At 35.5% G+C, this 26,736-nt stretch overlaps 1 protein-coding gene across 1 annotated transcript in view; it reads left to right on the forward strand.

Moving 5' to 3' along the window:
* The window catches only part of agbl4 (AGBL carboxypeptidase 4), a 503,648-nt gene that overhangs the window by 29,671 nt on the left and 447,241 nt on the right, over positions 1-26,736 (forward strand). The gene's annotated exons all lie outside the window — the stretch shown is intronic.

Here is a 26,736-nt window from a genome sequence, read left to right on the forward strand (position 1 = left end):
TATTATTTTTATATCATATTACTTTTCATATTTATATCATACAGCATACAATTTAAATACCTGCTTTAGTCGAAACAACATTTAAATGTAACTAAAACTTGCTTATTAGGAGTCGTATTTCAAATTTCAATACTCTGAATAATGGCTGCCAAGTCTGGAAACAGTCCCACTAGTAAAATATGTAGATGTTTTTATAAAATAGCATGCCAACTAATGTAAGTAAAACTAAATGACTTATCTGAAAATGTATCCTTGGCTGGATCAAGTCACTCTTCAAAATACAAAAGTCCATCGGAGTCCCGATCTTCTTCTGAGGAAAATGTGGACTCTTCCTCACTATATAGGAGTTTCCTCACCTGTGTATCACGCTATCTTCCAAATGCGCAGAAAAGTGAATGAACTTTGTTTTCAAGGCACAGTAGGGGGCGTTCACCATTTGCATTGATCGCCTCAGCACATTACCGTATGAATATGGTGCACCGATCAGGAAATTTGAGGCCGGTACCAATCTCTGATTTGTTTAACACTAAGATCGTCCGATACCGATTTTATCTCAAAGTGCCCTTTGCCACACTTTAGCAAGTTATATGCTGCAATAATATGTTTATGCCCACACAGTAATATTACGATAACTCTTTACAAAAAGTTTCCATTTGTTAACATTATTTAACAACATTACTGTAGTTATCATGAACTAATGAACTAAATGTTAGTTACAACATATATTAATACATACAAAAGTTGTATTAGTTAATGCATTAATGCACGATGAACTAACAATGTACAATTGTATTTTTATTAACAATCAATATGATTAATAAATGCTGTAAAATATATATTGTTCATTGGTTGGTCATTATACCTAATACATTAACTAATGTTAAAGGAAACCATTTTATAAAGTATTACCAAAACTACATTAAAATTACATTAATTGTGAATTGCTAACATTTATTTGTATTGAAAAGCCAGTATCAAAAGGTCATTGTGACGTACTGGCAACCAAATACCATGAGAGCATCACGCACAGCAGAGATACTTTCAAAAATAAGAAAAATATATCCATTACAAGCTCTAAAACTGCTCCAGTGAGAAATCATTAATATTTATGATTTGTTTTCTTTCTTTGACTTCTTGTTGTAACACAAATCTCTAAAGTTAAGCAAATACGTGATTTTTATTGAAGGATAAACGGTTACATCTGTTATTAGTGGTATTGTGACCAACATTAATCAGATATAAATTGGGATCCTCACAGAAGAGCCCTGAAAAGAGTGACTGATGATGAGATATGAGAGCACATGGAGAGCACGCATGTTTGATTGACACCGAGAGCACTCATGTTGAAGAGAGTAAAGATAAAAGCGCTCATGAAGGCTTTAACAGTCTCTTCGCTCCATACAACGTCGGATTGTCACAACTCACGTAACATCATGTGTATTCAGATTTGTATTTGCATGTTTATTTGTTGTTTAATTCGTTTTTATACCAGTTTGTTGTCTCTTTATCCTCTTCCTGCTCACTGTGCAGTGAGTCAGAATAACTACCGTAATGATTTTTAATTCACATACACATTTTTAAAAAGACAAAATGGCATATTCATGTGAAATGCATCATGTCTGAAAGTTTAAATATGTTAATGGTTAGAATTGCAGACAACTCACCCTCCAAACGCCTCTCTGTCATGCTTCAAGGGCAGAGCGAGCACTCATTCATAGAGGAGCAGTGTATGTGTGATTCCTTGCGTGCAGCAAAAAAGATCGGCCCTAAATCTAGGCACGATAGGCCGATCGCTGATCACGGATTTAAGATGAATATCGGCGCACCCCTAGTTATTAGGTAGTGCATTTTTAGTACATTCAGAAGAAAGTTAAACCAAATACAAAGTCTGATTTAATTTCTGCCATCTTACTGAAATGGCATGCAAAATGTACTGTATATACTGTACTGTGCAAAAGTTTTAGGTACTTTTGAAAACTGTTGCTTGGTGTGGATGTCTTCGAAAATAATGCCATAAATAGTTTTCTTATATCAATTAATGGCATACAAGGTGCAGTAAAAATAAAACAAGCTAAATCAGTATTTGTGTGACTACCTTTGCCTTCAAAGCCAATCACCAATTCTCCTAGGTACACCTGGACAGAGTTTTTCTTGGTTGTTTGCAGATAGGATGTTCCAAGCATCTTGGAGAATTCGCCACAGTTCTTCTATCTAGTTAAGCTGTCTCCATTTCTTCCATCTCTTCATGTAATCCCAGACTGACTCGATGTTCAATTGGGGGCTCTTTTGGGGTCATGCCATCTGTTGCAGGGTTCCCTGTTCTTCTTTCCTGTTCTATTACATTTGCAAATGGAATGTTTTAGAGTCTAACATTTATATTTCCTATTGACACACTAAAGCTGAAGATATAAATAACCATCTTAAGACAGAAGTTTTTGTGAAACATCTTATGTCCCTAACACTTTTGCACAGTACTGTAAATAGACTGTTTAAAGTTCTTCCAGTCATGGTTGAGTGCAAGATGGACACACTGGAAAGTAGCTCACAGTATAGCATAGAATTTCTATATTTAACCATGTCCAGCAATGTTACAATTTATATCCACATAAATAATAATAATAATAAAAAATACCCTTGTTTTTTTTAAAGAACATACTCTCTCATAAATTCTCATTGAACCATGTTTGGAGATATCCTTGGATATACTGTAAGTAGCGGTGATAGGCCAGATTCGAACATTTCTGGGATGACACAACAAAGTGGTGACTCATTAAAATAATCACTTAATCACATAATCTGCTTCAAATAGTAGCTTTTCTTTCAAAATTCATATAGCTAAATAAATTGCAAGATTTGGCAAATCTAATCAAAACGTTTTAGACAAGTTCTTTCGAGGTGCTCATTGTAGCATCCTGGTAACTTTTAAACAAATCTTTGTTACCTGATAAACTGATAAAAACCTGCACACCTGTCTCACAAGAGATGCCTTAAGAAAGCCAGCCAGTGTATCATACTTGCCGTGAATAGTCTCTTGGCATCCATGGGCATGCTGTGTAAGACATTGAGCAAATTTTAAATCTCCTTGAAACTTCCTGTAATGTGTAAATGTTTAATGTTTTGCAAGTATAGCAACTGCAACATACTGGAGAGCAAAATAAATGATCAATCACCTTTAATTTAAACCCATATCCATAACACATTCTGATATAAAGTAATTACATATTTGATTACTATTAATATACATGTAAAGATAAATTATATAAACTCCACCACACCACAGGTTATGTATTTTCTTATTTCCTGGTTTGAAATAATAATAATAAAACATGAATATTTGGATTTTTAATTAATGATTGTATTAACATTGTAAAAACCCAAATCTGTCAACTATTAATCTAAATAGACTATTAGAGGAACTCATCCCACTGTGGTGTTTCTGTGACCATGAGGCACACAGGGAACATTACATAGACACTGAAAAAGCATTCATGGCCATGTGCTAAAGTTTGAGTTCTTAAGATTTTGCAATAGCAAAGTAGACATAAGACTACAGTAATTGTATTAATAGTTATACATAAGAATCATTGTGCATGTTCTTTATTGTAATGATCTTAATAGGCATCACTTGCAGATTTTTGAAGTGCTAGAGATGAAAACAAAAGAGCAAAACTATCACACTGTACAGCCCAGCCCTGGTCGCTTCGCCATCCGTCTGATCAATTTTGGTGGGCAGACGAGCCTTTACGGTGTCCACCCATAGACAAACCCCAAAGTATAGGCTTATATATTCAACTGAGGTTGCTCCAATATTGTTTTTGGTTACAAAAACAAAATAGTAATTTTATTAACCAGTAACCAGCATTTAAAAAAAAAGTTTTTACTCCTGAACAATTTTTTTTCTTCTTTTCCCACCATTTGAGTTATGCTCAGTGTAAATGCAGCAGGTATCTGCAAAGATAGAGCTATGAGAATATGAATAAAGAGCATAGATCCGTCTTGATTTATGAATACACTGTAAAAAATTTAACGTAAAATCAACAGTAACTTACTGGCAACAAATATCCAGCAAGCTTCAGTATTTTATTCCACGGTAAAATTACTGTAAATCTGACTACAGTAGTTCACAGCATACTGTATAATAACTTACAGTATATTTATACTGTAAAATTAATTACAGTTCTTGTTTTTGCACTGTATTTTAAAACACTGTAAAGTTACTATGCAGTATAATTGATTACGGTAGTTTTTATATTCACATATTATAGTTTTTATATTCACATATATACATATTATGACTAAATACAATCTGTTACACGCTTAAAAAAGAATGAAATATAAAGACTTGTATGCACAAATATTTCACAGTTATATTACTAATTATAAGATGTCACATCAATTATGACAACACTCAGAAGTCCATTTAAAAACTTTTATTAAAATTTAATTCATTAAACTGTAAAAACATTCTCCAGTCCAGACTTCGAAGGGCCAATGCAGATCCCAGATTTTTGCTGCCTATAGAGAACAAAACAAAAATTTAGTTGCACTACAGCTTGGCAGACATCAATGTGATAAACAGCTGTCGTTTAATTTACAGTATATGGAACCACAATACATTGAACCAGGAGATAAGCCAAAACTTAATACCTTTAAATGAGAATGAAACTATGTGAGTGTGAGTACATTTTTGGGTGTACTATCCCTTTAAACTAAATTCTAAGATCCTGATCTCCTCGATCCATGTTAAAAGCTAAAACCGCTCTAATTTGATGTATTTGAATGTGTTCTTCAATAGCTGAAAATTACTTACCTCTGTATTAACCATAAGAGCGATACTCATCAGCGGCTGCAATGTCGAACAACTACATACACGCTGAAAGAGATGAAAAACATATTCAACACTGCATAAACCTACGGAGATCTTCGTTTCACAATGAATCCTCTTTCTTAATGACCCTGATCTTTTTAACACATAATTGCATTAAAGATGACTGAATACATGTACAGTAGGTGTAAATGCGTGTATGCTATCAGGCCAATCGGTATCTGTGCTAGTAGGCCTATGCTAAATAATAAGTTACAGATATTAATGGTCATTTTAAAGTGGTTCAAAAAGGATTTATCATAACATGATTTTGTAGGAATTGTAATTAGACACTAAAGAGAGTAGGCCTACCAATTAAAACTAATTTGAGATCGCTTGGGGTCCTGACAGAGACCCGATTTCGAGGAGAACCTGATTTGTCACAAATAAGAAATGAGAAGCACCCAAGGTGACAAAAGCGGAGATTATAATGACCATTGTCGTGAATATCAAACGAATATCAAATATACAACTAAATTAACCTCAGTCCGTTGGCAGTGGCTGTTTCCAGACATTAATAAACTAATATACAGTAGTGTACTTGAAGTGAATGAAAACGAGTGAGCAAAATCGAACCCTGTGAACGTCTGGTCTGAAGGATGCCGAGACGCGGGAATTCATTCGGCGGACTTTCACCGACTGTGTAATTCACTTTAAGTGTACATCGGTTGTACTCACGTTATAAATGTATAATATGATTGAAAACACTGTGGTTGTCCCTTCAAGTCGTGGATAACATAGGTCGATTTCGAACATAGCCTTGTAGGGGTAACGTAACGTTAACGGGCGCATATGAGGCCTTGATTGTGACAGGCCACACGCACGCACTACGGTGTAAGTTAACGTTACACACAAATGTTCAGAAAAAATAACATTTCGATTTACTTTGTTCTAAACTTGAAATTATTAACTAACATTAACAGCAAACCTTGTGATAACTAGTATTTGGCTAACTGGCAAGAATGTTTGCGTTACAAAGCAAACGTTATCTTTATATCAAAATCACCACCGATTATTTAATGGTAAAACGAATATCTTCACATTTGGGGTGAAACGTTTAGAAATACACATCTTTAAAATATTGAATACAAATAGAATTTTACATCTCACCTGGCTGACGGTTTAGATGATTGGTTGCCAGGTATACCCATTAGCGATTTCAGCTCTTTGTGTAATTAAGTGTGCAATTAGAAAGCAAAATACTAATAATAAAAAAAATCATGGGAATTGATTTTATCTATTTTGCATAACCTATGTTATTGATCATTGGATGGGAATCACATCTCCCACCCAAAAAAGTGTAGGCTAAACCTATTAGATTAGTTGGGTCTGTGACAAAATCTGGCAACCATAAAGACACGCAATTAAAAAACACCCACATAAATGTTTAACTTTTTTTTAACTATATACTAAATGCCTTCATATATGGGTTCCCTTATGAAACAATGTATTGTAAAATTCCTAAGCTGAAATTACCTCAATAAACCAAAAAACGTCCTCTGTCGGGGCTTGTCTGAAATAATACTGTCATCAATTTAACAGTAATATAAGGATTACTGTTATTATTGTCCAACTCTGTTTTTTTTTTCAAAGAATAGCATAAATTGACAGCAACTTTCCTGTAAATAGTTTCTACAGTAGACAAAGCTGGAAATACAGCAATAATACTGTAAAATCTATGAAATTGACAGCAACATACTGTAAACTGTTTCTACAGTAAACTTTCACTGAAAATACAGCAATATTACTGTGAAAACAACAGAAATCATTTACAGTGTATAATATGTTATGAATTCGTAAAATTACATACAGAAAAGCAATGATTACACAAGAAGCCTGTTTAACAGTTTTTATTTGTAAAATTATCTAAACATTGTTAATAAAGGACAGCAGAGCAAAACCAATATGTAATAAAACGGTTTACAGCACATTTACAGTTGACGGGAATCCCACAGATTCCATTGAACCTGAGAAACAGATACAAGTAGAATTTCAAAGAGTTAAATTCTTGACCATTATTTTTAGCTCAATGACTTCAGGTTAATAAATACATAGGCCAGACACAGTAACATCTTTTATGTTTTTATTTGTACAGAGTAGCATTCTCATATATAAAGCTTAACACACATCTTTAAAAATAAATATTAAGATGTATTATTGAGTACTTATAAGAATTACCCGGATTATCTACTATTTCCGGCGAGATTTTGAAGTGCGGATGGACTGGACACTTAACGATCCTATAATCCCTCAGAAACTGAGGTGACGTCACGTTCAAAACATTGTGAATGGCAAGGCGGATGGCTCTTCTCAACTGTAAGTATACTAAGATAATTGTTCCTTGTGCTTAAATTGTGCTTGTTTATCAAAACCAGAGCAGATAGTTTCCGTGTTTTTTTATTTTCTTACGTCATATGTTCGGCTCACGAGACAATGACCAAATCCCCAGATGAAGTATATATGAAAGCTATTCATACTACTCGCGTTCATATCTAAAAGAACGTACTGCTTTCCGGCCGAGAAGTGTGTCCATAATCAAGTACAGTACAGTGGCTATAAAAAGTCTACAAACCCTTGTTAAAATTGCAGGTTTTTGAGATGTAAAAGATGAATCCAAGATAAATTATGCCAAATCTTTTCCACCTTCATTAACTAGATTAAGAATTACAGTAACCTGGTTGCATAATTGTGCACACCCCTCAACTACTATTTGTGTCACATCATTCTTATGTTGTTCCCAAGGACTCTTATTTTGAAAAGACTCTTAGTTTGAAGTTTTGTATCTTCCTCTTATGTCTGTCTTCCTGTTCTTTGCCCTTATTGTATCCCAGGCGTTCCTTGTCATCCCATGTGTGTGTATATATATATATATATATATATATATATATATATATTAAAATTGTGTTTTGGGTCAATATCGTGCTGAAAGATTAAATTCTTCTTCATCTTCAGATTTCTAATGGAGGCCTGCAGGTTTTGTGCCAGAATGGACTGGCATTAGGCACTATCCATGATTCCTTCTATCTTGATTATTGCCCCAGTCCCTGCTGAAGAGAAGCAGCCCCATAGCATGATGCTTACACGACCATGCTTCATTGTGGGTATGGTGTTGGTTGGGTGATGAACAGTCTTTTTTTTGCGCTAAACATAACTTTTAAAGTTTTTGCAATAAAGTTCTATCAGACCGTAAAACATGTTGCTACATGGTTTTTGGTGATTGGATATATGTTTTGTCAAAATTTGTGAGTAATGGCTCCCGTTTTGCCACCCTACCCCAAGGGCCAGACAAATGACGAATACGGGATATTGTTGTCAAATGCAGCGACTTACCAATACTTACAAGATATTCTTGCAGCTCCTTTAATGTTGCTTTAGGTGTCTTGGCAGCCTCCTTGATAAAGATTTCTTCTTGTTTTTTCATCAATTTTTGATGGGTGCTATTGTGGTGCCCCATTAATATCAGTTGTGGATGATGGCCATCTAGGTGTTCCATGGCACATCTAATGTTTTGGAAATTCCCTCCTGATTGGTATCTGTTCTTAACGTGACCCCACTGATCCTTTGTAAGCTCTTTGTGGACCATGGCTTCAGCAGTAAGACGCAACCAAGAAGATGCCAAGAAAATCCTACAGAAACAGCTGATTTTTATTCAGGGTTAATCAGCATAATTTAATTGATGACCAGAGGAATATAATTAGGGCTCAAGCACTGAAAGTTATTCCCTATTGTTCTTCTAAGGATTATTATTATTATTATTAGGGCCGAAGCACTGAAAGTGTGGAGGCTCTATTGTTCATCTAATTATTTTTAGGGCCCAAGCACTGAAAGGGCGGAGGCCCTATTGTTCTTCTAAGGATTATTATTATTATTATTATTATTATTATTATTTAGGGTCCAAGCACTGAAAGTGCGGAGGCCCTATTATTCTTCTAAGGATTATTATTATAGCCCAAGCACTGAAAGTACAGAGGCTCTATTGTTCTTCTAAGAATTATTATTATTAGAGGTCCAAGCACTGAAGGTGCTGGAACCCTATTGTATTTGTTCCAATTTTCATATTTTTTTTTTATTCTTATTTGGGGTTAAAGCCCGTAGCATATAAGTGTTCATGAAAAGAGCAAATTCTCATGCAACCTCACCAGTCCATAAGCAGCGGCAGTCATTGCTGTATCATTGCTGCACTGACCTCTGAGTAGTAGGCTAATCCTAGTTTACTGTACTCTTTCTAGCACATTGTCTTCATTATTATGACTTTTTGATCTGTGTACAGTTGTTGTACTGTCATATTACTATATTAATATTTGTACAAATGTTATTATGTGAGTAAAATAATTTTTGCTGGCCCACATAACATTACCATCAAAATTTCATTATGTTCTCCTTAATCTGATGTATGTTGCCTTTTTTGTTTTTAAATATATTACAACATTTGGAATATTATGAGATAACACCTAGAAAGGAGCTATATGCAGTGATTATATCAATATGTAAATTGCTTTTGATATAGCAATGCATGTGATGCTAAATTCTTGCTGATTCTTGCTGATTCTGAAATTCAAATTATGGTGCCTACATTTTCTAATGGAAAAGAGTAGTGTAGAGTAGTATTTATTTTATTAAATTTAACTAATTTCATGTCTCTCTTACTTATCAGACTATCTATTTGGTGTTTTATGCACAACAGTAAGCAGTTTCATATGTTTTACCAATGTATAAAAACACAAAGCTGTGTACCCAGTAGAGCTGATAATATATTACTTAAAGTGTTTACATGGTTGTAGCAGTTCAGTTAGTACATGGTAGTACATGGTTCAGTTAGAAACTGCAGATTGTAAATTCACATTCGATTTGTAATTGACCTGTATATTTCAATGTTGAAGAGCAAGAGGATTCTTCCCTGCTCCGTTTTAATTTGTACTGCAATCTGTCACACACAGCATTAAAGAGCATGTAGAAAACATTTATTGTTTGATTTCGAAATAAAAGTGACAAATTGAAAGCTGAAACTAAAATAGTTTTTCTCAAAAATCTACTTTTCACTCAAATGATGGAGCATATCACATTTGCGGATATTTTGTGCAGCCCTAGAGCCAAGGCTTTTTGACATATGAATTTTCATCATACAATAAGTACAATATCTTATCACCAGCTCTTGTCTTTTGACTTTCAAACAATATTTTATGTCTGGCTTGTAAGAACCAAGTTGTTTGATGGCCAATTTGTCTGAATTTGCAATAGAAACAACACGCTGTTACACACAAGTTTATCAGTAGTGGAAAAAAAATCAGAAAAAATGGCCTGCTTTGAAATACATGTTTCAGCATTTTTAACACATTACGGGTTAACAAATTCCATTATTGGAAATGTATAGTATAGATATAAGTTTTCAAATGGATGAATATTTAGATTGAGCTCTGCCCTACCTGCCTATATGGATGAACTGTGCCTGTGTATACAGTAATAAAATCGGAGACCCTGTCCTCGATTTACATTCATTGTGCATATTACCAGATAATTAATAGTAAAAAAAAAGACTTAAACATTGATCTGTTTCTCGCCCACATCAATCTGATCATATTATCAGATTGCTTCTAAAGATATGGATTTAACCACTGGAGTCCTTTGGATTAATTGTATGCTGCCTTTATGTGCTTTTTGCATCTTCAAAATTTTGGCACCCAATTCACTTTTAAACATTTTTAGTTTAGGCAGGATCTATTCTGTCAATTTGTATTATTTGGAATCCACTGAATAATTTCTGTCAATTCTGATTATTTTGGTCATCTCTCCATATGTGTTTGGACACAGATGATTGAAGCTGCTGGAACCCTATTGTTAATGTACTGATTGCCTTAAAAAGTGTCTGGGCGTCAGAAACCATAAGTCGTGGAGACACCAAACTTTGTAGAATGATCCCAAATCACCCCCAATACACAGCAAAATTGCACACCCATCTGACCCTAGGTGGCGCTATAATAAATACTTATTTTGGCTCATATTTCATAAGCTAGAATCAAAATAATTTCTCTCTCTCTATATATATATTTTATATACATTTTGATTTCCGTCTATAATCTTTTTCCGCCATTTATAATTTTTTGGAAAAACGACTTTTTCTAACTCTTCCTAGGCAGTTAGTCCGATCGTCTTGCCATTTGGTATAAATCACATAACTGGTAATCTGGTAATCAGAAGGATGCTGGTTCGAGCCCCACAGCCACCACCTTTGTGTCCTTGAGCAAGGCACTTAACTCCAGGTTGCTCCAGGGGGATTGTCCCTGTAATAAGGGCTTTGTATCTACTCATCGCATACTCCAAATGTAACCAAACTCGGTGCACATAGTCAACAGGATGTTTAGAAGATGCCAGCAAAGTTTTGTACAATTCTGCCCCTAGGGGGCGCTACAACTAAACAACTAAACTTAGCAGTCGTTTGAGTGAGAAAGTTCAAAATTAAATATGCCATGTTCATCAAATGCTATCATATTCTTTAAAAAAAAATCGATTTGACAAATTAACAAAAATGGTTGCCACCGGCCAATAAAATTTCAGCTCCTTATAACTCATTGTTATGGTGGTTATGGAAATTATATACACAAACAGGATGTCAACTCGGCAACACAGTGGTGGTATAATTAGCTAATTCGCATTTTTACTCATAACTCCGGAACTGTATAGGCTACAATAAAAATGATATGAGCACTTTATTTTCCATTTCCGCAATAAAATATTATTTTTGTTTACAATTTTGATTTATTAGAAAAACTTTTTCGAACTCATCCTAGGCCGTTTGCCCGATTATTACGAAACTTGGTATATATCATCTACAGACCCTCCTGACAAAAAAATTATCAAAAGAATTTTGATGTGTCGAATCTTTCCAAAGATTGAAGCAAATGTTTTGAGTGTGGCCTTTAATACATTTTTGATGCGAGGGGCTGCTATAACTTAAGAAAATACTATTTTTGCAACTGTGCTCAAAGCAGGTGAAATGTCACACCAAAATAGCTGTCCACAGGAGCTTTTCTGTCACATGTGATTATTTTGGTTCTCTCTCCATATGTGCTTGGCCCCCTAAAACAATAGCTTGTGGTTATATTTATTATTATAAAAAAAATTTTGCCCTAAAAATGAATGGGCGGCAAAGACCGTAAGACCTAGAGACACCAAACTTGGCAGGATGGTCCCAAATCCTGACCGCTACTCACGCGCATACACGCACACCCATCTGACTCTAGGTGGCACTATAATAAGCACCTTTAAGTTTTGGCTCAGATCTCAGCAACCATGGTGGCTAGAACACACAAAATCCTTTTTTCCTCTGATTCCTTGAGTCAAGCCCTAAAAACGTATATCTCCGATATCATTTCCATCTATAAAACATTTCCGCCATTTAGAATTTTTTGAAAAACCTATTTTTTCGAACTCCTCCTTTTGGTATGAAATTAGGTATACATCATCTACAGACCCTTCTGACAAATTTCTCGGTATGCTTAGTCAGCAGGATATTTTGAAGATGTATACAAAGTTTTGCACAGTTCTGCACCTAGAAATTTGATTGACAAAGTACTAATTAAATATGTGTCCTCTTTGGTTACAAGTGCTAACATAGTCTTAAAAAATCGATTTGATAAATTAAAGAATATGGCCGCCAATGGCCAATAAATTTATAGCACCTATTAATTCATATTGGGAATGGTTGATAGTTATAAAACTACCTTTGCACAAGCAGGGTGTTTATATGAAGTGTTTACAATTTCATGACAATTGGCCACAGCGATGATGCTATAATTTGCTAATTTGCATTTTTGCTTACATCTTGTAGGCTAGAATAAAATTCTTAAGATTTACTGATTCCATCAGTTCCCTCAAATCATATGGTCAAATTAATTTCCTTTTCCAATCAAATAATTTAGATTTGAGTAATTTATCAATATCTACTCAATGCAAACGTTGAATTTTGATTTCTGAAATTGTTCCGAAGATATAAACAAATGTGTTTTGGGCCTTGCCTTTAATGACTAATTAGCCTTTATCTTGTGAGCACATTTTTTAAACATAACAAAACTTTGTACACATGAAAAAGAGAACACTCTGAGGTAACATGCCAAGTTTTGTTCATTTTTTTATACTAGGGGATGCTATAACGTGAAAAAATCCAATAATATATGGAGATAAAACAGTATCAAAACATCACACAAATGCACGCAACAATCCACAAATGCACGTTACAGATCCAAACCTGCACACAGCAATCTATAAATGCATATAATAGATCCACACACACAGCAATCCACAAATACATGCAACAGATCCACACAAAAGGCAATTCAGAAATACATGCAACAGATCCACATGCTCGCTCATTCCACAAATGCATGCAGCAGTTCTACATGCTCAGCAATTCACAAATGCCCTTAACAGATCCACATGCGTGCTTAATGCATAAATGCATGCAACAGATCCACACACGCACACAGCAATTCACAAATGCACACAACAGATCCACACCTCTGCTCAATTCACAAATGCACATAGCTATACGATGATTTCTTTGCTGACAGTACAGTCCACAAATGCACACAAACATGCTGAGAATTATTCCATTGGTATTCTGCCTCGACGATGCATATTTGGATAATTTTGACACTCTTGTTCCACAGCCTAGAATCACAAATATGGGCAAGCTAATCTCGATTGTCTTCAACATTCCTTTGATGCTAAATGCATATGCATTCCAGGGGATGTTTATTGGATTTAAAAGTGGAATTCTCCATTGGCTCAAGTCTAAGTACGGAGACAATGCAGACAATTGTATACTAGACAATATTTCTGATGAAATCTATGAATTCAAATAATTTGTACTGGAGATACAAATAGAAATATGCCCATGTAACCTCTATAAAATAATAATTTAAATATCCAGTAATCACAAATGACTATGATGATTGGCACCACCTGACTAGCACTGAGAAAAGTAACAGATCCCATGTTACAACTCCATTTATGTACAGCTTCAGCATCGATCAAAACAATTAACTAGAACAATAATTAGAATCGAACAATAATTAGAATAGAACAAACAACCAACGTCTCACCTCTTATGATTTATTTTTAATCTTGCTGGATATGCAACAGCTGTGTCGGTAAAACAGTCTAACCTGCAGCTGTACTTTGTCCAAGGAAATTATTAATAATTACCCAGACAGTATGAACTCATGATGAATATTGGCGATCATTATTAAATGTATTATTTATTAATTCATTAATAATTATTTTATAATTTTTTTTAGGATGCTATGCAAGTGCAGAATCAAAGAATGAAATCAAAACAGTAGATATGTAAAATTGCATTTGTTTTGAAATTAAAAATAAAGCAAAGAATTACTAAACTCGCCCACACTTTATCCCTCTGTGATGATCCATACTGATGTCTCTGGTCTAAGCTAACAGCAGGAGGCGGTAATGAACCATTTTAGTTTGTGATCCGCTGTTGAAAAGGAAGAAGAAGGAGGCCGATCCAAATACATTGGAGATCAGCTTGCTCATATTTGTGATTCAAGGCTGTGGAGCAAGAGTCTCAAAACTATACACAAATGCAAAAAGCACATTCATGGGTATCTTTAAGGCAGAATACCTATAGAAAATACCAATAGATCTGTTGTATACATTTGTTAATTGAGCTGATGAGTGGATCTGTTGTGTGCATTTGTGGATTGCTGTGTGCATGTGTGGATCTGTTGCATGCATGTGGATCTGTTAAGTGTATATGTAGATTAACGCATGTGTGTGTGTGGATCTGATTCATGCATTTGTGGATTGTTGTGTACATTTGTGCATTGTCATGTGTATTTGTGGATCTGTTGTATGCATTTATGGATTGCATTGTGCCTGTGTGGATCTGCTGAATGCATTTGTGGATTGTCATGTGCATTTGTGATTTTTTTTTTTAATACTGTTTTATTTCTATGATGTCACACCCAAGATAGCTGTGTTCACAGCATCCACAGGAACTTTTCTATCAAATTGTATTATTTTGGTCATCTCACCATACATGCTTGGCTCTCCATAATTGCCGCTTACGGACATATTTATTATTATTGTTAGTATTCTTTTCAAGGTTTTCTGTACTTTTGGGGTTCTTAACATGCGTGAAAACTCTTGAGATTTTGCACACACAATAGAGTCGTCGGCCATCAGGGCTAGGCGAAGGCGCCCTCTTGAAAATGGGCATATAAGGGGGCTCTGTAGCTCTGGGCTCTGGGGCTATTTTCACCTACAGTCACCAATATTGGTGCATATATAGATCTCATCATGCCAAACAAGTTTCATACTTGCAGTCATTAGCTCTGCCCAACAGGAAGTCAGCCATTTTGGATTTTCTGAAAATCGCAGGCTCTAAACTTTTAAATACTCCTAGTGAATTCATATGACTGGCACCAAATTTGTGCCACATCATGCCAAGACATTTTAGATGCTAAATTGTGAACAGATTTTTTATATTTTGAATGGTGTTGCCATGGCAAAGCAATACATTTATGGTAAAAATGGGAAATAGGAAGTACCTTATATCTTCTGTGTACATTGTTTTATTTAGATGAAAATTCAGCTGTTTGTTTGGTAATGGCAATGCTGGTCATATTGATATGGCTATTATTGGTCACGTTTATATCGCTACCAACTGGCAGCACTAAGTATGGCACAAACTTTGAAATAGCCCTCTTGTGTTTTTACACAAATTGGAAATAGACCCATGGTGCTTGGGACCATCATCGCTGGTTGCAGCTATATTTACTTTTGAGTTAGAGTTTGAAAGTGATTGGTTAATTCCAAACAGAGTCACATGCCCAATTCTAAAAATGCGTGCACACTTATGCAACAAGTTAATTTAAATTTTCTTTCTTCTTTTTTCTAAAAAGTTTCTATTTGTTTGTTCCTTGAATTTTGTTGGTTTTAATATCATATTAAAGGTAGAAAAACAATCTGACATGATTTATCTTGGATGCATCTTATACATCTCAAAAATCTGCAGTTTTAACAGGATTTTGCAGACTTAATAGCCACTGTACATACTGTGACAATACATGGTTACTGAGCTTATTTGATGCAATATGGTATTTGTACTTTTTGTTCGAAAAGATGTGTTGAAAGATCCCCGTTATTTATTCTTTTATAATTTCTATATATTTATTAACATGATCACCTTATCCTGAATAGGCATGATATGACAAGTTTTAAAGTAAATTGTCTTGCCTTATAGGAAAAAAAAAATTTTGGACCAGATTTCAAGAGGTTGGGGTGCCCGATGCAGCAGACAAATATTGAAACCAAGTGACGATCAAAATGTCTTGTTGCACATTGCTTGTCGTGGCTTGTTAGGACAAAAAGATTAACATAGAACAGCTGTGATGTATCGCATGACACTTTATTGTGTAGTTCCAAGTCAGGAACAACCAACCCCCACTCACTTTTTTGATCCTGTCACTCTCTTTTTCTCTCTTCTACTTTCTGTTTCTTTTTCTCGTTCTCCTTTCCTCCCTCATGTTTCACTCCTCCTTTATTTATACATATATATTTGCCACACAGAAATGTAATGACCAACTTTTTGTGCATTTTTAAAAATGAATTTGCAGGAGCTCATCTTTAGCAACACCAGAAAATGTCCTGCATTGTTTTAGGAAATAAGTGCTTTTTCTTCTGTATAAGGTGATTGGCAAAGTATGAATTCAAACAGAAGAATGAAAACAAATCTACATTTTGTCAAAAACATCTATTAAAACCAGATATAGTTCTCCAGTAGTGGTTCAGCTTTTCAACATTGGACCGAAATATCCTTGCATGTTGCACTGAAATAAGTATGTTCATTATATTTTCATTATATGTGGCTTGTAGATTCTTAGCAATGTGAGGTATTAAACATTTATTTATTCATGGTAACCAACGAATATTATAAAGTTGAATCAGACGAGAGCATTGGAGGCCAAAGTGTATGTTTTAGACATAAGTGTCTGAATTGAACAGCTGGAAGGAAGGAACAGTGTGAGGTAGCTGTGTAGAGACCACCCACATGATTCTCCAGACCACAAACACACTACATTAATATGGATTCCCCATTTGCTGTTCTCTTCTACATCTATAAAAAGGTTAACCGCATGAGAAACACACAGACTCACATTCTCTCTCTCTCTCTCTCTCTCTCTCTCTCTCACTCTCTCACTCACTCTCACTCACACACACACACACACACACACACACACACACACACACACACACACACACACACACACACACACACACACACACACACACACACACTAGATAAGCCACTAGATAAGATGATTCAACCTCCCACTCTTTTCTCTATATGGAATGTTTATTTCAGTTTGTTAATAACAGTGGGAATTAACTCCCTATAGATGAGAAAGTGTCTCTCCTCCCAGCAGCTCTGTGGTGTCATTCTGCTGAGAGCAAACAGGCTATAAAAACAACACTGTCTCTATTCCTATTGAATTCCATACAATTCTCCTGTGAGCCCAGCTTGTTTTGTTATTTGCCAAAAACCTAATTTGTTAAATCCTAAGTGCTGCTTTTTAGAAATGATGAACTCTCTTATGACAGAATATGTAGATAGAATTCTCAAGACTGAGTTGAAAAGTAAGATAATTTGTTTGCCCTCTCTCTCTCTCTCTCTCTCTCTCTCTCACTTACACTCACACACACACTCTCTCTCACACACACACACACACACACACACACACACACACACACACACGTAGTGTTTCCATGTTTTATGGGGACTTTCCATAGACATAATGGTTTTTATACTGTACAAACTTTATATTCTATCCCCTAAACCTAACCCTACCCCTAAACCTAACCCTCACAGAAAACGTTCTGCATTTTTACCTTTTCAAAAAACATAATTTAGTATGATTTATAAGCTGTTTTCCTCATGGGGACCGACAAAATGTCCCCACAAGGTCAAAAATTTCGGGTTTTACTATCCTTATGGGGACATTTGGTCCCCACAAAGTGATAAATACACACACACACACACTCACACACACTCACACACACACTCACACACTCTCACACACACACACACACACACACACACACACACACACACACACACACTTACTCACTCTCTCTCACTCCTCCAGAACACACACACTACAAGAACACAGCTTAAAATTAGGGCTGTCAATCGATTACATTTTTTAATCGAATTAATTACATGGTGTCCCGATTAATTAATCGCGATTAATCGCATATACAAATATTTGCTGAGAAAGCCCATCATATAACAATAATTCAATATATAATGATTATACATATTTATATCTATATATAATTTTATAATTTATATCTATAAATAATATATAAAATACATAGTTATCTTTAAATATTTAAAAATTATACATATATATATATACAGTATATATATAAAATAACAAATATTCAGACAATGCATTACATTCCTGTAGCAGAAGAGTTAATCATTGATAAGACCATACAAAAAGTAGCTTTAGAAAACAATGTATTGTTTACTACCATATTATTGATCATAATCCAATCATTGGCACACAGTTCACAGCAATCCATTTCACAAGTGAATTTGTCAATCAGTTCGAGATTTATTATAAGGGCTTGTCTAAGGACCCAGTCAATTTACACCTACAGTGCATTCGGAAAGTATTCACAGCGCTTCACTTTTTCCACATTTTGTTATGTTACAGCCTTATTCCAAAATGAATTAAATTAATAATTTTCCTCAAAATTCTACAAACAATACCCCATAATGACAATGTGAAAGAAGTTTGTTTGAAATCTTTACAAATGTATTAAAAATAAAAAAACGAAAAAATAAAATCACATGTACATAAGTATTCACAGCCTTTGCTCAATACTTTGTTGAAGCACCTTTGACACCAATTACAGCCTCAGTTCTCAAGTGTATGATGCTACAAGCATGGCACACCTATTTTTGGGCAGTTTCTCCCATTCTTCTTTGCAGGACCTCTCAAGCTCCATCAGGTTTTTCAGATTTTCAGATCTCTCCAGAAATGTTCAATCAGGGTCAATTCTGGGCTCTGGCTGGGCCACTCAAGGACATTCATCCTGACTAGTCTTCCAGTTCCTTCTGCTGAAAAACATCCCCACAGCATAATGCTTCCACCACCATTTCACTGTAGGGATGGTATTGGCCAGGTGATGAGCGGTGCCTGGTTTCCTCCAGACATGACGCTTGCCATTCAGGCCAAAGAGTTCAATATTTTGTTTCTCATGGTCTGAGAGTCCTTCAGGTGCCTTTTGGCAAACTCCAGGTTGGCTTTCGTCTGGCCACTCTACCATACAGGCCTGATTGGTGGAGTGCTGGAGAGATGGTTGTTCTTCTGGAAGCTTCTCGTCTCTCCACAGAGAAATGCTGGAGCTCTGTCAGAGTGACCATCAGGTTCTTGGTCACCTCCCTGACTCAGGCCCTTCTCCCCCGATTGCTCAGTTTGGCCGGGCGGCCAGTTCTAGGAAGAGTCCCGGTGGTTCCAAACTTCTTCCATTTACGGATGATGGAGGCCACTGTGCTCATTGGGACCTTCAATGCTGCAGAAATGTTTCTGTACCCTTTCCCAGATCTGCGCCTCGATACAATCCTGTCTCGGAGGTCTTCAGACAATTCCTTGGACTTCATGGCTTGGTTTGTGCTCTGACATGCACTGTTATCTGTGGGACCTTATATAGACAGGTGTGTGCCTTTCCAAATCATGTCCAATCAACTGAATTTTCCACAGGTGGACTCCAATCAAGTTGTAGAAACATCTCAAGGCTGATCAGTGGAAACAGGATGCACCTGAGCTCCATTTTGAGTGTCATGGCAAAGGCTGTGAATACTTACGTACATGTGATTTTTGATTTTAGATTTGACATTTTTATAAATTTGCAAAGATTTCAAACAAACTTCTTTCATGTTGTCATTATGGGGTATTGTTTGTAGAATTCTAAGAAAAATAATGAATATAATCCATTTTGGAATAAGGCTGTAACATAACAAAATGTGGAAAAAGTGAAGTGCTGTGAATACTTTCCGGATGCACTGTAAGTCAGACATGCTTGTGTAGCGTCTCGGGTACGTTGTGTCATAAACATAAAATATTTAGGTCACTGTGTCAAGTTAAATATAGTTTAATACTCAATCTTTAAACACATCTTGAGATCCCTTAGTTCGGATTTGCGCTCCATCAAGTGTTTTGAACGCAAGAACGTAACACATGTTTGTGCTACTGAAGTGTTTTCTTCACTGTATAAACTGCGCGTCGCTCATACAGCTGAAATTTCACTTACTGCCCTCTGGAGTAAACAGGTGGTACTACAAGCTTGCATTTCTCAGGAATCTTCCTTATTATGGTCCGGGGGCATGCGATTAATTGCGTAATTTTTTTTAATGCATTATTTTTTGTAAAATGAAATCGCACTGAATTAACGCGTTAAATCGACAACCCTACTTAAAATACAGTCATTGAGTTTTCCTCCCCTGTGTGAATTATCTGTGTTTGTCAGTGAACTGTTATCCAAAATGACGTTCATTCTCCACTCTGTGATGGCTGGACCTCTTCTCTGCTGTAATATTTATGCTTGTTTAGGGCAGGCCGAAGCATTGTTGATTATAGCTCATCATGGAATGACTCTGGAGTCAGGCTCCATAAAATTACAACTTAAATCAATGGTGTATCATATCCTCTCCTCTCAAGCTGAGCAGAGAAATTTTGCCCTGAAACCCTCAGGAGTTTTTGCTCTCTCATAAATATAAGACTGTGGGACATTATATAGGCTACTCTACTTCACCAGTAGAAGATTGAAGGAAAATGAATCAGTCATTTGCTGCAACATCAGCATTTTTGTGTGTGCTTGTATTGATATTGTGCACTGGGTATCAAACAATCGGGAGTCATGATTGAAAGAAATAATGATTGAGAATTTGTAAGTTTAACAGCAATGCATTTTGAACTCATAATAAGCTCTGTTTAAGAGAGAAATGGATCTGTCAGGACCATGGACAGCAACTTAAGCCATCTGTGGCGTTGTCAATGGTACTGAAATTCCAGTATTAATTGAAAGTAATGTTTTTGTGTGTATGTGCACATATACACACTCAAATTAGGAATTAAGTTTAGGAAGGTAAAAAGAGCTATATATTCAATATAGTAATTGAATCAGACAATTAGGCAAGAGAAGACTATAAATGTGCTGTGTTTTCTGTAATATTCACATGTTTGGAAGATTGTTAGAAGGAAAACAATGTGTTTATATGGTTATATAGTTATGACGCCCATTCAAACATTTTTCGTGATTTATCTGAATGTAATTATGAAGAATTATGTGGCAAGAAGGTTTTTGTCTTAAATATAATGACAATAATGTACAATGCTTTTAATTAGTTCACAATAAGAATGCTATGTAAAATGACCATTTAAACATCATACTCCTAATGCAGTATATCCTGTCATTATAGTTATTATACCCCATAACCTTAAACCTAAGACATTCAGGGTTTTTACCTGTGTCAGAAATGGTCTTCAGTACTCAAAGTTGGTTTATTACATAATTGCATTTAATTAATATGTAGCATAATGACTTAATTGCATCACGTTTAAATTGGAGACAAGTTATTTTTCACCAAGTATATGAAACCTTTTGAATTAAACACACAAGTTTTTTTACTTTAAGGTGCTATGTGAAATCAAATACCTTTCATTTTATTAACACCTTATGTCTATAAGACTAGTTACATTATTCTGACTATACCCATGAGTAGACTACTTTACTGAGTTGAGACTGTGCTAGTGAAAATGTTTGTTTCCTACTCCATAACAGATATTGTTTTCCTTCCATCAAGCTCTTAGTAATTTATTTAATCTATAATCATTTTTGAAGGCAAATAAGGCCAGTTTTTTTTGTCCTAATATCAAACATAATTCGAACTAAACATATATCAGACTGGAGAAATCATTTGTCCATAATTTGTTGAGAAGTCTTTGAGGTCCAGATTTGAACCCCTTTTTGTATTTACCGTCATGCAGTGTCATATTTTATTTTAAAACACTGCAACTCAAAATCAGTTATTGTAAGGTGACATTGTTTTTATTTTTTATTTTGCAAAATATTTGTATGAAAAATACAAAAACAGAAATATCTTGCTTGCATAAGTATTCAATATTTGGTCAATCCACCTTTTGCTGCAATAACTTCTAAAGTATTTTAGGGTACATATGTACCAGCTTTGCACACAGTGATGAAGTGATTTTGGCTAATTGTTTTCGGCAGATTTGCTCCAGTTTGTTCAGGTTGGTTGGGTGACGTTGTGGACTGCAGTTTTCAAATAATGCCACAGATTCTCAATAGGATTGAGATCAGGACTTTGACTGGGCCACTGTAGGACAATTATATTTTTGTTCTTGAGCCACTACAATGTTGCTTTGGCCTTGTGCTTTGGATCATTGTCATGCTGAAAGGTGAGTTTCCTCCCAAGCTTAATTTTTTTAGCGGACAGAAGCAGATTTTCTTGCAGTATATTTTGCTTCATCCATTCTTCCTACAGTTCTAACAAGATGCTTAGTCCCTGCTGATGAGAAGCATCCCCACAGCATGATGCACCATACTTCACTGTAGGGATGGTGTGTCTTGAGGCATAAGAAGTTTTAGGTTTGCACCACACATAGGGCTTTGAGTTTTTTGCCAAAAAGCTCTATCTTGGTCTCATCTGACCACAAAACCTTCTCCCACATCGCAGCTGGGTCACTCACATGCTTTCTAGCAAACTCCAGATGTGCTTTTAGATGGTACTTTTTGAGCATCGGCTTCTTTCCTCCCATACAGGCCAGCGTTACAGTGCTCTTGATATGGTTGACTGGTGCACCATTGCTCCACTCCCAGCCACTGAACTCTGTAGCTCCTTCAAAGTGATTGCTGGCCTCTCTGTGGCTTCTCTCACAAATATCCTTTTTATTAGTGCGCTGAGTTTTGAGGGACAGAATTTTCTTGGTAGTGCCTGGGTGGTGTGGTGCAGCATCCACTTCCTGATTATTGATCCAACTGTGCTCACTGGGATATCCAAACATTTGTATATTATTTTGTAACTTTTCCCTAATCTATAAATTTTTATTACTTTATCACTAACTTCTGTGGATTGCTCTTTGGTCTTCATTTTCCTTCAGATTCACAGCCTGACCAATGATCTTTCAAGAATGGATTTTGCAAAATGTCATTGCAAATTTCTTTCATCAGTGTAACCTGGCAGCTTCCACAGCACAAGGGTTGAATACTTATGCAAGCAAGATCTTTCGGTTTATATTTTTTTTATATATATTTTCCAACATAAATCAAATGTCACCTAACAATAACTGATTTTGAGTTCCAGTGTTTTTAAAAAAAAAAAATCAAACTGAATGAAATTTAATTGCACCATTTGTAATTCAGTAATATGAGAAAATGTGCCCTAAAATTCAACTGCCACAGTTGTAATAGTCTTAATAGATTCCATCTAATTGATTAGCATATTTAAAATGAAACTGCAACATTTTTGTCCAAATACCTCAGTTACTGCTGTAAAAGCGTGATCCATTTTAGGTGCGTATGTATTTGAAAAACATTTATTTTGACCCATGTAAAAAGAATCCAGCAGAGCCATTCCCTTGTACGATTGTTTCTGTGATGCCTCATTGTGCCACACTCGCACAGAAACCGGACTTCAGTCGCGTGGCACAAAAGTGCATGTAAATTGCCGAACACAAGATGAATGTCATTAATTATTTTTTTCGGCGGCTCTGAAATTTTTTTACTAGTTAGGACCATCTTCATACTGTAATTCACTACTATATTTGTCAGAAAATTTTCAGAAATTAAAGAAAGTATAGAAATTTAAATATATAAATTAAAAAAAGAAAAGAAAAAAGATGGGCTCAGAGGTGGACTATCAAACCGGTGCGATAAGCATTCATGCTGCTGTTTGCCAGCAAAGAGGGACTAAAGTGGTTTTCATAATGAATCAGCTGCTCAAATAGTCTTTTCAACATCACAATATATTAATAATTTTTTTATGTTACAAACATTCATAACAAAATAAAAGTTTAAAGCCATTACCGTCAGACTGTTGACAGAGCTGCCTGTTTTGATGCAGTGATGCAGCGCTGTTTTCTGATGTCAAACAAAGAATGTATAAACTAAGTAGTCCATGTAACCATCTCCCATTTAGTCCATCACTCATTCTCACAACTTATGGTGCTCGGAATCCTATGCTGCATTGCAATGTAAAAAAGATGCCGTCATGTATAGGCTGAAATGGCGTTCACAAATGTATTTTATCTATCATAATCAATCTTTATAAACATCTAAAATAACATTATATGTTATATATAATCTGTCTTCCAGTGCATCTGCAGTTAAGTGTAAGGTTTTTTTTTTATTTTTACAGCATATATTAAGAAGAAGTGAAAGGGTTAAGACCAAATCACTGGATCACTGTTACTACATGTCAATGGCCAGCATTTGATGCTAAAAGTAGCTTAAATGGTAAATGTGCTGTAATGGATAAATTAACTTACACATCTGTCTGGAGCAGGTTCAGCCACCAATCTCTGATTTCTCTCTCTTTCTCTTTCTTTTCCAATGACTGGCCCAGCCACTGGTCCTTTCTCTATATGATGTAAAAAAAATAAAAAACATTTTTAAGAGTTGTAAAACAGATGTTATTTTGGGTTCAAAGTGTGCTTGACTTGACTCTTCTCAGCCGCTTAGAGCTGCGGTGTGGGTCCTATCACTGCTTCTGGGAGTTCATGTCCGTTATTTACATTTAGATATGAAGGGGAATAGAAATGGCAGTACATCTTTTTCTTAGTTGTTCAGGAGGTTTTTTACTTTAAAACTGATTTGATTCATCTAGATACATCATTTTAAGATTGATGCGCACACTCAGGTTCCGCTCCTGCCAGTGGCGAGTGTATTGAGGTAATATTCAGATCATGAAACTGAAATTTGCATTTTTATTAAAATATATATTGTTCTCCCTGTCACAATGGAAGTATTTAGTGATTTCTTTGTATATATTTCACAAACAGCATCATATACAAGATGAGCCAGTCTCTGTATTTCTGTAAAACTGCATGTATTGCAAAAATATGAAGTGATATTGTTATTTTGTCCTACATATTTTGTCCTACAAGTCACTTAAAGCAAAGATAATCCCACATATGTGTCACCATAGTGTTTATTAGTCTTGGAGGAAAAAACAACAACAATCAACTTTTACATTTATGCATTTGGCAGACACTTTTATCCAAAGCAACTTACAGTGCAATTATTACAGGGACAATCCCCGTGAACAACCTGGAGTTAATTGTCTTGCTCAAGGACACAATGGTGGTGGCTGTGGGGACTGAACAAGCAGCCTTTTGATTACCAGTTATGTGCTTTAGCCCACTACGCCACCACCACTCCGGTAAACTTAAGGTAAAAACTTAAGGTAAATGTTATAGTTTTCTGTAGTTGATGTTGAGTGTTTTTTATTGAAGTTGCTCTCATCTCTTGAGGGTCAGACATTTTGACTTGTATTATATTGTATAATTTAAGCATTTTATTTTCTCTCAAAAGAAATCTTTTAAATGCATTTTGTTCTTGGAAATTTTTCATTTCATACACTCAACACACAATTTCATAAAAATGTTCTACATGTTATGTTTCAGTTACACATGAACCTTTCAATTTCATTTGGATATGTTTCTAAAGGTCACTTATTGACCTTTGCCATAGTTGTCTAATAATCTATAAAAATGCCTTTCCATCAGGAGTGTGCTACTGCTGTCATACTCTGATTCTTTCTGCTGGAGAAATGTGTTTAAGTGAAAGTGACTTTAATCAGCTAAAGTGCCAATATCCATTTCATATGGAGAGCACTTTCAATCTGTACCAAGTACACTGGAAGAAAGAGGCACTATGCATTAGAACCATTGGGCAGCCATACAGAAAATTTACAGAAATACATAAATTAGAGATTTTAGAAAAAGTGACATGTTTTCACAGTGTTTTATTTATAGTCTCCATTCATAATGTGTTTTTTTTGCCAGCTGTCCCACAAAGTGATTTTAGGAAGTTTTATTGAGTGCTACTGAACTGCATCAGAAAAATGAAACCTGAAGAGGATGAACCTCACACTTTAACACCTTGTCCTGATAGAGTCCGGACATGCTGGTTTGTGGACAGGCAGAGTGAGATTGAGGGGAGTTTGGTAATGTTAATAGTGTGTATCTGGTGGAGATTTAGCTCTGTTCTGGCAGAAGGATGAAGTTCTGCTGGGCTCCAGTGTGACGGAATGGTGGTCACTCCATCTGTCAATAATTAGCTCTGAGCTGGCTTCCACCAGGTGGTGTCTTCCAAACTTATTTCCCTGAATGCGGACTGCACAAGGAATTGTACAGTAGTGCAGTATTTTTCTAAGTAATCAAGGTATAAACGTAGTATTTCAAAGCACAACACTAGCCTCTTAATTTTGTAAAGTATTTAACTTTAAAATGTACAAAAGTTTTCTTCAAAAGCATGCCCCCGGACCCCCTAGAGGGTAAGAGGTCCACCCCCATAATCTCACAAAATTCTGTGGGAAACACTGAATCATGATTCATGGCTGTGTTTAAGTGGAACAAGCCCTTTCATATTTCCCTTCCCAACTTTCTTTTTCAGAAGGAAATATGTCAATGCAGAAAATAAAACTATTTCATGTTTTATATTAGTGTTTTTTTCAAGGGCAAAATGGTGATAGCCACTTACACTGTTTGTAACCAGCCCAGATCACTACACCAAAACATCCCATTAACTTAATTAGTATGGCA

This window comes from Xyrauchen texanus, chromosome 27 (assembly GCF_025860055.1).
Source record: "Xyrauchen texanus isolate HMW12.3.18 chromosome 27, RBS_HiC_50CHRs, whole genome shotgun sequence".
Classification (NCBI taxonomy): Eukaryota; Metazoa; Chordata; class Actinopteri; order Cypriniformes; family Catostomidae; genus Xyrauchen; species Xyrauchen texanus.